The sequence below is a fragment of the Elgaria multicarinata genome, chromosome 6 (assembly GCF_023053635.1).
Source record: "Elgaria multicarinata webbii isolate HBS135686 ecotype San Diego chromosome 6, rElgMul1.1.pri, whole genome shotgun sequence".
In the NCBI taxonomy this organism is placed as follows: Eukaryota; Metazoa; Chordata; class Lepidosauria; order Squamata; family Anguidae; genus Elgaria; species Elgaria multicarinata.
The window spans coordinates 98,018,608-98,032,045 of record NC_086176.1 but is presented as its reverse complement, the minus strand read 5'-3'; positions in this window follow the sequence as shown (position 1 = coordinate 98,032,045).

The following is a 13,438-nucleotide window of genomic DNA, read 5'->3' as shown; positions in this document are numbered from 1 at the left end:
GTGGGGTGAAGTGGGCCCTATCCGCAATTTGCGGATCGGGCATGAAGAAGATCGGGGGATCCGTGCACACCCCTAGTATGAAGGTGGTATGTGGTATGTGCCATGTGCCCCAACAGTTGCCAGTGCACTTCAATGTGCACTCTTATGAAGCAGTAGTGTGGCTCCTGTCTTTTATATACTGCTTTCATAGTGGAATATTCTGCTTGGTGTAGATGAGCCCAGAGTTACCCACAGGCCCGAATTACCAGCTTACATCAAATCAAACACAAGGAAGAGGTTAGGGCTAGCCCAAGATAAGTTGCCACCAGAGGAAAGGTCAAGACGGTGTGTCCCACACACACACCATCTTGTCCAGATTGGCAGTTGGATCTTACCTCAACACTGGAGACAGGGCAGCATCTTCCACCACATCTGGCGAAGCATGCTAGGGGGATGCAGGGCAGGCCACATCGAACGCACATCCCTGTCCTCCAACATCTTGGTATTGTGTCACACCCAGTAGTATCAAGGGCTGTGCAGATTTTTAAAATCCATTCTGTCTGCATTTCACAGATTGTCAGGTAGCTTTCATCCGCTCATAGGAGGAATCAGATTTTTTTCCAGTTTCCCAAATTTGTGGAAATTTGCACTTATGGTCCACAAATCCATGGAATCGATGTGACTCAGAAAAGGCAAGACTGCTGCAGAATTTGTATGTCAGACTCATAGAAATCCAAATTCATTTGATTCCCTTGAAGATTTCTCCGACATCCCTAGTCGCTTCACACTGCCTAATGGTAGAGCTGGCTCCGAACTGTCTTATAGCAGGCCGGACTAGTTGTCCATCTTGCCTTTCTTAGCTTCTCTAACATCTGATCTTAGGCAGAGATTGCTCACCTTACCTGTTAACTGATCCTTTTAACTGGAAATGCCAGAGATGGAAACTGGGACCTTCTGCATAGAAAGTAAGTTCGGTACCACTGAGCTGTGGTGATTAGCAAGACTGTTTAATACAAATAAATGATTGAATGTAGCCTTCTTGTCTGCCTTTGAAAATGGATTCAGGGTTATCCAAATCAATCATCCATATGAAAAACACTAAAAGAACATTCATTCTATTAATACTACCAGCCATTTTTTGGTTTTTTTTTCTTCTTCTAAAGGTAAAGCTATATTAGAAAGCATTTGTACATGGCTTAACTCAGGGCCTTAAAAGCTATGTATGGATTTCTTTCATTGCCCAGATAAAAGACAGATGAGAGGTCGAGAGCAATGTGCAATGAATGATGACCTTCAAAATGAGAACTATGTTTGTTCATTACATGGGGAAACCCCACCCAGTCAGGGCAAAAAGGAGCTTGCAGCCATTGTAGAGGGAGCACATGCCGGAACAAGGGTTGGTTGTAGCTGCACATATGGAAATAGTTAGCAGAAGAGAAGGAGTAGAGGCTGTGTGCATGCGTGTTGTGTGTCCAGGTGGAGGTGGGTATACATCAGAGGAAGGCAACTTTGGGAGGTCCAGGGACCATCTATGTGAAACTGGTTGCTAAATACAATAAACTTGACTTGGACTATGCCACCTCCAGTATCAGAGACAGTATGCCTATGAACTCCATTTGCTGGGGAACATGGGTGGGGGAGTGCTGTTGTTCTTGTGTCCTGCTTGTGGGTTCATGTTCAACAGCTGGTTGGCTGCTGTGTGAACAGAGTGCTGGACTAGCTGGACCATTGGTCTGATCCAGCATGGCTCTTCTTATGTTCTTATGAGTGCCAGACTAGGACCGAGTGGGCGGAGTTGAAAGGATGTGGGAGGCTAGGCTACCCACTTGCTGAGGTTACAGCTTGAAGACCATCCCTGAAGGAAGGAGGTGTCAAGTAAAAGCCTGTCAAGTACGGTAGGAAACATCCATTTAGTTGTTAGGCAACTTCCTTGCTTTGTTAGGCTAATTAAGCTGAGAGGATAGCTCCTATCATTCAGACTCCCTTCAGGTGTGAAGAGGTAACTTTTTATTGAATAAAGTTTTTTGTGGATTGCACAGCAGACCTCTTTATTGTCTCACATCTCGGCACAAGGGCATGGAATCACAACAGGCACTGGGAGACTGCTCTTGCTGCCTTCCAGGAAGAACATGATGGCAAGCAGTGATCAGCCAGGTCCCAACCATCTGCCAGAGAAAAAGCAGCTGCAGGGACCTTGCTTCACTCTTCCCTGCCAAAAATAACCTAAGAACTTTGCAAATGAGTACAAGCGCCTGCAGTGGTTGTCTTTCTTCTCTCTTCTCCCTCCCAGTCTGTTTTCCTTTCATGTCACTCCATCTCAATTGTAAGCACCAGGGCAATGGCTGCCTTATTTTCAATCTTTGTAAGCCACCATGGGGGCCTTTTTCAGCTGCAGAGTACAGTAAAAATAATATAAATAAATAAATAAATAAATAAATAAATAAATAAATAAGACATTCTTATTTGTGACGACGTTCAGATAAAACGAGAAACTCATAAAAAGTAGGGGTGTGCACGGACCCCCCCAATCCGCCCCGCGGGCCGATCCAAAAATTTCGGATCAGGCCCGCTCCGCTCCGTGTCGCTCCGCCCATAGTCCGCTCCTCTTCGCCGTGGAGCTCCGGCTCCGAATCGGAGCTCCGCAGTGGAGGGGAGTGGCGCCAGGTAAGGCCCCCCCTCCCTCCTCTCCCTTACCTGCAGAGCCCGGTAAGGGACCAAGGGGGAGGGGGGCCTTACCTGCGTCCGTCCGCGGTCCCTCGGTTCCTTCAATTGAGCCCATAACTCAACCAGGAAGACTAGGCGGTCTAGACTTCCTGGTTGAGCCACGGGCTCAATTGAAGAAGCCGAGGGACCGCGGACGGACGCAGGTAAGGGAGAGGAGGGGGGGTTTACCGGGCCCTGCCGCTGTCGCCGCATGGGCGACAGCGACAGCGGCAGGGCCCGGTAAACCCCACTTACCTTTCTTGCGGAGCTCCAGATCGAGGCGAAGGATCCGCCTTCACCTCGATCCTCTTTGCAACGCTCCGCCGGCCCCCCAATCTTCTTCGCCTCCGCTTTAAGGGGAGGCGAAGCACCCCGCTCCGCTTCTAATTCGCCGGTCCGATTAGAAGCGGAGCACATCCCTAATAAAAAGCCATTTTTCCTCAAATTTGCTTATCCCCACCCCCAGCTTCTTCAGCATTTTCAGAAATATTAGATCTCCAATCCAGAATATCACAAATTTGTTCGCCTGGCTGTGATTTTAGACATCTTTGCATCATCTCTGACTCACACACATTTCTTTGAAAGCTCATTTCTGAAATCTTGCCAAGTTCTTTGATATAACCACTCACAGAACATGACTAAGCACTCCAAGGCAGACTATTTGATTCATGCTTTTATCACCTTGAGAATTTACAGTTATGGAATCATATTCGGTAGCCCAATGTCCCGTTGGCTTCAGTCAGCAAAGAATTCTTATCGTTGAGTCAGGGACTGGTGCTTTACAACTCATGACTCAGCATAATCCCCCAGGGGCACAATTGAGATGTATTAAAATCATTGGGAGGTTTGCTATACACTTCAATATAAAACGAATTGGAAATTAATTGATTTTCACACAAAAAATGCCTTTTTTTAAAAAAAAAAAAGGGGGGGAGTAAGAAAGCTAGAGCAGAAGATTTTTGTTGTTGTTTATTTATTTATTTATTTATTTATTTATTTATTTGCTTACAATATTTATATACCGCTCCCCATTCAAAATTTTGGAGCAGTGTACAGAATAAAATAAAATAAAAACAGAATAAAACACTTTAAAATAGATTTTAAAAGAAACAAAGTGTAAAGTGAAGCATGGTTGGTCATTAAGGAAAGGCTTCCGGGAATAATGACATTTTCAAGGAATACAAAATTGACACCTGCCTGATCTCCAGAGGCAGGGAATTCCATAGGAGAGGGGCTACCATGCTGAAGGCTCTTCTCCTGGTGGACTCCAATCGGAGGATGGGTCTATGTGGAACCACCAGGAGCAGGCCCTCAGATGACCTCAGTGACTGGGCAGGTTGATAGGGGAGAAGGCGCTTTCTCAGGTATCCTGGTCCCAAGTTGTTTAGGGCTTTGTACACAAGTAGAAGAACCTTAAACCTGGCCTGATAGCGAATAGGCAGTGAATAGGTTGATGTTGTTATCTGCTTACTAGTGTTTGAGAGACAACCTGATCCCATGGTTTTTATTTTATTTTATTTTATTTTATTTATTTAAAAATAATCATATGGAAATGGAAAATTTGGGACCTTACACTAATGGAGAAATTCGCTAACGATCTTCAAATACAAATGGGCCAAATAGAAATTGACGCTTTTTAATGAAATATGGTATCCGTTCATTGAATTCGCTACTATTGAGAATAATATATGACAACCTCCTAAGACACACAGAACTCTATGGCATGATCTGTTCGGATGATGAGTGATAACTTTTATCAGATAGCAATCCTGAATGGTCAGAAAGACTGTAAAGAAATAGACTCACATGTGATGTATGTGGATTTTTTACTGTTCATGGTTACTTGGGAGGAAATCAATTTAAAAAAGAAGGGGGAAAGGAAGGTAAAAAAAATGGAATCTGAAAAATATTTACCCAGTCTTTTAAATAATAATTATATTTATGAATATTGAGATTACCAGTTTGTTAGAAAAAATGAAATCTACAAAACACGTGTGTGTGTGTGTGTGTGTGTGTGTGTGTGAATATATGCTGCTGCTTATTTTAAATTTTTTGAAGCAGCTTATTACCACATTATAAAGTAATACATCAGTATATAAGCACAACAACATCTAGACAAATTAATGGTTGACAAAAGCCAGGGTAAACAAGTAAGTTTTTAATAATTGCCAAAAGCACATGATGATTGGTGCCTGATGTATTACAGAGGGGAGGTTTGCCTGGCACCTACGTTGTATTATTATTATTTTTCTGGCAACAGGTGAAGACCTTTTTATTTTCCCAGTATTTTAGCAATTTATTATCTTCATTTTTTAAACCTGCATTTTAAATCTGTATGTTAAATCTCTGCATTGCTGCTCAGTTTTATTCTGGTTGTACTTTTGTACTTTGGTTTTAAGCTCTCCTATTATATTTTTCACTGGGCTTATGGTTTAAACTTTTGTGAACCATCCAAGAGATTTGGGTATTGAGTGGTATAGAAATGAAATATATAAATAAATAAACTCCAGAGGAAGGGGCCACCACAGAGAAGACCTGTTGCCATGTTGCTGCCAGATGAGACTCTGCAGAATGTAGCATGGACAACAAGGCCTCCCCTGAGACTTATAGTGGTCTAACAGGTCTATATAGGAAGACAGGATCTTTCAGAGAACCTGGTTTTATGATCTTCTGGACTTTATACATCAATAATAATACATTGAATCTGACTCAGTAGGAAACTGGCAGCCAGAGTAGCTCTTTCGAAACAGGTGTTATGTGCGCCTGGCAAGGCACTCCGCTTCTGCCTTAGCTGCATCTTCCAAATCAGCTTCAAGGGTAGTCCCACATAGAGGGACTACCCTTACAGTAGTCCAGTCTCAAGGTTAGCTATTCCTATCCAGGAATGGGCACAGTTGACATATCACCCAAAGCCGGTAAAGTTGCTCCATGCCACAGAAGTAACTTGGGCCTCCAATGCCAATGATGAAAATCTAGGAGCACCCCCCAAACTACATACCTATTCTTTCAAGGGGAGAGCAACCTCATCCAGAACAAGTTCATTGCCAAGGGCCTTCTCAAATCTGGAGTTGCTCCTGCCTGAAGAACTTGCTTCCTCTACTACAGGACAGGCTCCACTGCTCCCAATCCAAAGGCCCAAGTGCATTTTGATGTACACACAATGTGAACAAATCCTGAACCCTAAACAAACAGGCCTTGCAAAGGGCAAGTTTGCAAACATTTTATTTCTTTATTTTGAGTATTTTTATCCCAGTCCTCAACCAAAAAAGGCTCCTGGAGTTGCTTACAAATCATAAAAGACAACAATCCCTGCTCATAAGTTTGTAATATGCAAGGAAAATGGAAGAGGGAAGAAAAGGGGGGGGGGTAATTATTTCAGCAGGGCTGATGGAATGGCCCTATTTTTCCTCCACCCTCCCATCTCCTTCAGTTCAGCCTGCAGGAAAGACTGTGTTGACATTTATTCACATGCAGGGACTTTCCTTGAAATGTCAGAGATTAAAAAGCTACTGAACAAACAGGAATGCAGATCAGTGGAGGCTGGTGGCTCCATTGTCAGTGGGGTGGTGACTCTGCTCCAGGTTTCAGTCAGAACCAGTCAGAACTCTAAAGGATCTCTCCAAGGTGCTTTAGCTCCCTTAGAACTCTGGTTCTGACTGAAACCTGGAGCTGAGTCACCACCACTCCACTGACATTGGAGCTACCAGCCTCCACTGGTTTTATTCTGCCTTTCCAAACATTGGTATTGCACAGTTGAGACATTTCTTTGCTAACGTGGCTATGCAATTCTTGCAATGGTAAGACTCCCCATTGAAAGTGCTTCCCACTTTGCTATCACACACAGGGCCAGGGTGTTGCTTACCATTGTTCTGCACTGAAAGTGCTGACCAGTCGGCTTTTGTTCATTGTACCCTGCTGTTGCTTAAAAACACTGTGCTATTTCACATCCTTCCCCATTCTGAGTGGGATAAATTTGAAGATTACCAAGAACCAGAGATGAATACCAGACAATATGTCAGATTATTTCAAAAGCATGCTTTTTGAAGAAGAAGAAGAAGAAGAAGAAGAAGAAGAAGAAGAAGAAGAAGAGGAGGAGGAGGAGGAGGAGGAGGAGGAGGAGGAGGAGGAGGAGGAGGAGGAGGAGGAGGGGGATCACTACAAGTCCATAGCCTGTATCTCTAACATAACCAAGAACTGGACAGTCACATGGAACTAAGCAAATTATTGCACAATTGTCCAGTGAAAAGATGAGATGATGTTTCATTGCTCATCTTACTTTCATTTATAGGGCTAAGTGTATTCTGGCACTGAAGTGAGGAATCTAGAGCTGACTAGCTGAAGACATTTATTCACAAGCACAAACAATATCACTAATTCAGTAGTCAAACATATACTCCAACTGGGGTTTTAATAGGATAACGTTTTTATAGCCACTGGGCCTTGTCAAATGTAATGCTGTTCTTTTGAGATTTCTCAGTCAGTGAAAGGAATATGCAGGTTTCATTGAAATAGTTTCCCCCCCATGTCCCATCTAGTAGTGACTGGGTAAAATCTAAGTCCTACTTAGAGCAGATCCATTGAAATGAATGGACTTACCTATATCCCATTCATTTCAATGGAACTACTCTAAGTAGGACTTAAAAGAACATAAGAGCCATGCTGGATAAGATCAAGGGTCCATCTAATCCAGCATTCTGTTCACACAGTGACCAACCAGCTGTCAACCAGGAACCCACAAGCAACACTTCTGATTTATTTTACACAATAAATCCATCAAGAAAACAAAGTCCTTGTTAAAGCAGCCCTAATTTCAAAAATTGCATGCTCTATTTCAGGATGTGCAAGGCCACTCTCCAGAATTCACATATGCAAAAGGGAGGACCTGACAGAGGTGTATAAAATCATAGCATGATCGCTTGCTCCACCATGGAAGGATACTGCTTGCAGAATGGGACGTCAGCGTCCTCTCCACCTGACTAGAGCCCCTGCGGACAGACACCTTTCACATTTCCTCTGGAGGGTCCCCCTACCCTCTGGAGGAGATTTGGAGGGTGTACAGGGGAGAGTTGAATGGGGAAGGATGGGGGACAGAAGTCCCATTTTAGAGGTGGCATCTTTGAGTGAAACTGAGCATGCTTGGCATAACTTGTCCAGCAGTTGCTGCTATAGGTTTTCATGGGGCAAGAAAAAACCTTGATAACATTTTAACTAGTGCTGTGCCAAACCCTGCCCCCTATTTTTGGGAACTTTTTCTCTCCCTGTGAAAGAGGCATTCCCCCCCCCTCTTTCACACAGAGGGGGAGAATTTTGGAGAATTTTCTCCTTGAGAAGGGGGACAATAACTTTTTAAAGTGTAGCCAGTTGCTGAGGAGCCTTCTTTCTATTTCTATTTCTATTTTATTTTTAAATAAACACCCCCAGCACTCGGAGGAGCCCAGCAGTTCTTAGTGAATGCCTGTTGGACACGATGTGACCTCTATCTCTCCAATAAGCATTCAGGAAGAGAATATCAGAATATCAGGGAGTTATCCAAATGGAATAATTAAAGTTAGTGGGCTATTCCATAAAGGCTAGAGTTAATGATTGACATCTAAGTTCTAATTACATTATTTAGATGTCCCATCTAATAAGACTAACTTCAAAGTAAATAATTAGGTTTTAAGTGCGGGGGTTTCCAGAATTCATGTCTCAGAAAAGCTACAAATAAATCATTTGTCACAGCAGTCAGTTTTAATGTCTTTTCCAGTGAACATGGCAGGAAATGGTGACCAATTTCGTTAGAAGAGTTGCATATTGTTTGGACTATTTTACTATGAAAAAATGGCAGAAGTAGTGGGAACCCAGCGGGAGGCGTGCAGGAGGCAGCCAGCATCATGAGAGGGACCCGCAAAAATCTGTGAGTGCCTAGTAACAAGCACGCTATAAAATGCTCATCTGATGATGCTCTGTAAGCCATCAACACCCCCACAGAACTGATTCTCAACATAACAGGAATCCATCCAAGGAAAGAACAAAGACATCTTATAAAGCTTGGCTCTTTGGAATCCTTTGATACTTGACGACCTAATCTCTGGCATTGCAAATACAGATGAGTCAAAATTGATGTTCTGTATTAAGAATTTCATCATCACACCCTTATGAGTATATGCCAGGGGCCATTAGCTTCCGCCTCTGTGCTTTGTTTTGTCTGAGGTGAAAGCATGAACTGTGTATTTATATGGACGTAATACTGAATTTAAGAATGGAAAAAATGAGGAACAGTAAAGCCAATAAAGTAGGGGTTATAAGGAGGTAATTCTACAAATCTTGGCCACTACTAAGAAGGCTCTTTCTCTTGTGCCCTCCACTCTAATAGGTCTTAATGGCAGTCTCATGAGCAGAAAAATGCAAACCCCCAGTATGTTCACCTTGCAATGGAACAGATCTTGTAAAGCATAGGGATGTCTGAGAAATTTATTTTAGATCACTTTTGATCAGGATTTACCCAGTTCACACCTTTTGGACTGAACATGGATTTGAATGCACCTTGCAGTCAAAGTGTATACATGTCCAAGGTTGCCATTGTCAGAAATCAGGCCTAGTCTCTCTGGTGTGTATCCCAAATCAGATTCAGAGCCTGAAGTAGACCAGCCAAGATGTAGACCAGCCAAGATAAGAAGCAGGGGAGGAAATTCTCCAAGGCTCTCCAGGAGTCAAGGAGGAATCTTCCCAGGAGTTTAACAAAAAGGAGGCCGAGGCTCAGAAATCATCTTCTGTCTTCTCCCCCTTCCTGGGAACTCTGTCTTTGTCAGAGTGGGAGGGAGCAATGGAATTGACAAAGAGGAGGTGGGTGGTGGTGCTAGGCTAGCCACATGCCAGAAGTTACAGCTTGAAGACCCTCCCTCAAGGAGAGGTTTGATAAAAGCCTTTTGGGCATGTCCATTTAGTTGATAGGCAAATGCCTGGCTTTGTTAGACAAACTGAACTTAGAAGATAGCTCCTAGCATTCATACTTCCTTCAGATGTGAAGAGATGTCTATTTACCGAATAAAGCTTTCTGTATTGCATGGCAGACCTCTTTATTGTCTCACATCTTGGCAGAATGGCTTGGAATCACAAAAGCCATAGGATTTGTGGACATCCCCCTCCAAAAGTGTGTTTGACAGCATGCACACATTTTAAAAAATGGCATAAAAAATGTCAATTTGAAAAATGTGCACAAACACACATTTTTCAATAGGAGACGAATCTGGACATTTCAAGGATGCACACAATTGATGTGTACATTTGGAAAAACACACACCAAAATATGTATGAATTTTCACATGGAATGGAAAACAAACAAACAAAGATTGTAACCAAACAGAATAAGGTTGGATGTGGAATTTGGTGAATTTTGAGTTTGCTTTTATGCACATCTCTAGTAAATCAGGGTTGCTGAACCTCAGGACCATGGGACAAATCCAACCTACTTGGGGTCCCAGTCTGGACCTACAGGATTCAGAGGAGTTCAGAGGAGGGTAACCAGTATGATCAGGGGTCTGGAAACAAAGCCCTATTATTTATTTATTTATTTATTACATTTTTATACCGACCAATAGCCGAAGCTCTCTGGGCGGTTCACAAAAGTTAAAACCACAATAAAACAACCAACAGGTTAAAAGCACAATTACAAAATACAGTATAAAAAGCACAACCAGGATAAAACCATGCAGGAGAAATTGATATAAGATTAAAATACAGTGTTAGAACAGTAAAATTTAAATTTAAGTTAAAATTAAGTGTTAAAATACTGAGAGAATAAAAAGATATTCAGCTGGCGATGAAAGGAGTACAGTGTAGGCGCCAGGCGGACCTCTCTGGGGAGCTCATTCCACAACTGGGCTGCCACAGAGGAGAAAGCCCTCCTCCTAGTAGCCACCTGCCTCACTTCCTTTGGCAGGGGCTCATGGAGAAGGGCCCCTGTAGATAAGCTTAAGGTCCGGGCAGGTACATATGGGAGGAGGCGTTCCTTCAAATAACCTGGCCCCAAACCGTTTAGGGCTTTAAATGTCAATACCAGCACTTTGAATTGGGCCCGGACCTGGACTGGCAGCCAATGAAGCTGGAAAAGGACTGGCGTAATGTGATCTCGCCGGCCAGTCCCTGTTAGTAAACGGGCTGCCCTATTTTGTACCAGCTGAAGCTTCCGGACCGTTTTCAAAGGCAGCCCCACGTATAACGCATTGCAGTAATCCAAACGAGAGGTTATCAGAGCATTGATAACTGTAGCTAGGCTATCTCTGTCCAGATAAGGGCGTAGTTGGTATATCAGCCTAAGCTGATAAAAGCTGCCCTATGAAGAGAGACTGAAACAACTGGGCATGTTTAGCCTGGAGAAGAGAAGATTGAGGGGAGACATGATAGTACTCTTCAAATACTTGAAAGGTTGTCACACAGACGAGGGCCAGGATCTCTTCTCGATCCTCCCAGAGTGCAGGACACGGAATAATGGGCTCAAGTTAAAGGAAGCCAGATTCCAGCTGGACATCAGGAAAAACTTCCTGACTGTTAGAGCAGTGCAACAATGGAATCAGTTACCTAGGGAGGTTCTGGGCTCTCCCACACTAGAGGCCTTCAAGAGGCAGCTGGACAAGCATCTGTCAGGGATGCTTTAGGGTGGATTCCTGCATTGAGCAGGGGGTTGGACTCGATGGCCTTGTAGGCCCCTTCCACCTCTGCTATTCTATGATTCTATCATTCCTCAGAAGACTATGCTCCAGTCCCCTTTCCCCCAAATGCCTATTGTTTGGTGATTCCTGCTCCTCTACAGTATTTTGCTTTTACCATTCTAAAAGGTTGAGATGCCTCTCATAAAGCTTAATCACTGCCTGTAAGAGCTACAATGTACTGGTATTGTTTTATATTTCTGGTATTTTGGGCCCTGCCACCTTTGGCCTTTGGCCGTGGCCACCACTGGGATGTGTGTCCCCCCCCCATGAAAGCTTCTCTGACACTGAGAGATATTCCAACGCCCCTGGGCTGAGAGAAATTCCAACACCCCTGCTGTAACAGGGCAGAGCATGGTCTAAAGGTAGAAGATGCAACAACCCTCCCGAAACTAAATACATCTGGATATGGCCAGAAGATGAACTGGGAACCCCATGTATTCCACCTTGCATTCCAGCATGGAAAAAAGGAGGACCGCAATTGTAATGTAAAACTTTGCCTGGAACTTACTGCCCCAGTCCATTCTACACCCTTTTAAATTACGATGTGAGGTGACATATAATTCTAATGGAAAGCAAGAGATGCGTGGATGGAGGGAGGAGGTTTTAGATGATATCAAGATGAAACTTTCATTGGCTGTGACACTCAGAAAGAATTCAGAACATTCAGATTCAAGCCTGGATTAAATTACTATAATTATTCCCAAACGTTTAAACTTTGGGATGAAAACTGCCTGCTCACAAAAGCCATGCTCCATTGGAGTTTACTTAAACATTCACAGTTTTAACGGCACTCAGCAAAAGCCATTTTCCGATGCTGTCCAATTTTCTGTATTTGGTATTGGGCTGTGATATCATAACAATGTATCTATTTACAGATGCATGTCAAGTCAGCTGATCATTGTGAGCATCATCACACGGGGGAATCATATTTCCTTACCGTCGTTCCTCCGCCCCAGCTTTTGTCCCTCATTACTTCCTCTTCCGGAGGGGAAAGAGGAAGTAAATAAAGTCCACGTGGCCCATTCAGGTGCCATTTTTATTGCACCGCTTTTCTTGCACACAGCAAGAAACGGAGGCACATTCCATTTTTTTTTAAAAAAAGTTGTATTAAACAGTCTATTTTTCAACAGAAAAATGAGAGGAAGGAGCGGGGGTGGTTGGGAGGTAGACAACATCATCTAAAGGATGCACACACATCTGTAAGTGGGCAGTAGCAAGCATGAGAAAAAAAACACTTGTCTGATGAACCTCTACTTATTATTGCATTATCTGTCAAACAGGGAGAATAGAAAAACCCACCAAACTCAATGTCCCAATCCTTTAATTGCAACTGACAATAATTGTTTTTTGGGGGTGGGAGGGAGAAGGCGGGGACTTCATTTATGAAACTTCTGTTTTTAAGAAGAAAACAGAACCTTCTATTATGGCAACTCTGCATGTGAGTTTGCTTTCATCCCATATCGTTCTGTTTTGTTATTATCCTTTTAGGCAGGTGGTAGAACATTGAATTATTCTCTCAAGCAGGACAAGGGTCCGTCTTGCACAGCAAAGTCCTTGGGGATAATAAATACACATTCCCCCTCATTAAAGTTTCAGTCCTCCCCTAGAGAATTTAATAAATTAACTTATATTTATATACCACTTTTTTCAGCAGAGGCCTCGAAGTGTCTTATAAGGTTTATAAACGATGACTGATAACAGCAAGAGCCACAGGCTCAAAAAACAAAACTGAACAACACAAGTAGCTCCACTGGAGCAGAAGCCAGTATTTGCTTTTTCCTTCCCACAGGGTGGTTGAGTCTAATGGAGAAGGCTCTGATGTCCCCTCAGTCTACGCCTTGACTCCCTTGCTCCTTATTTATTTATTTGATTTATACACCACCTTTCTACCAAAACATGGCACTCAAAGTATTTAAACAATTCCATCTCCCAGCCCAGTGAAAACAAATGACATAACATACACACACACACACACACACACACACACACACACACACCAAAATCTGCTTGTCATTCTAGTTCCTTTCAGAGACTACAGACACAACAAAGCAGGTTGTATCAGATGG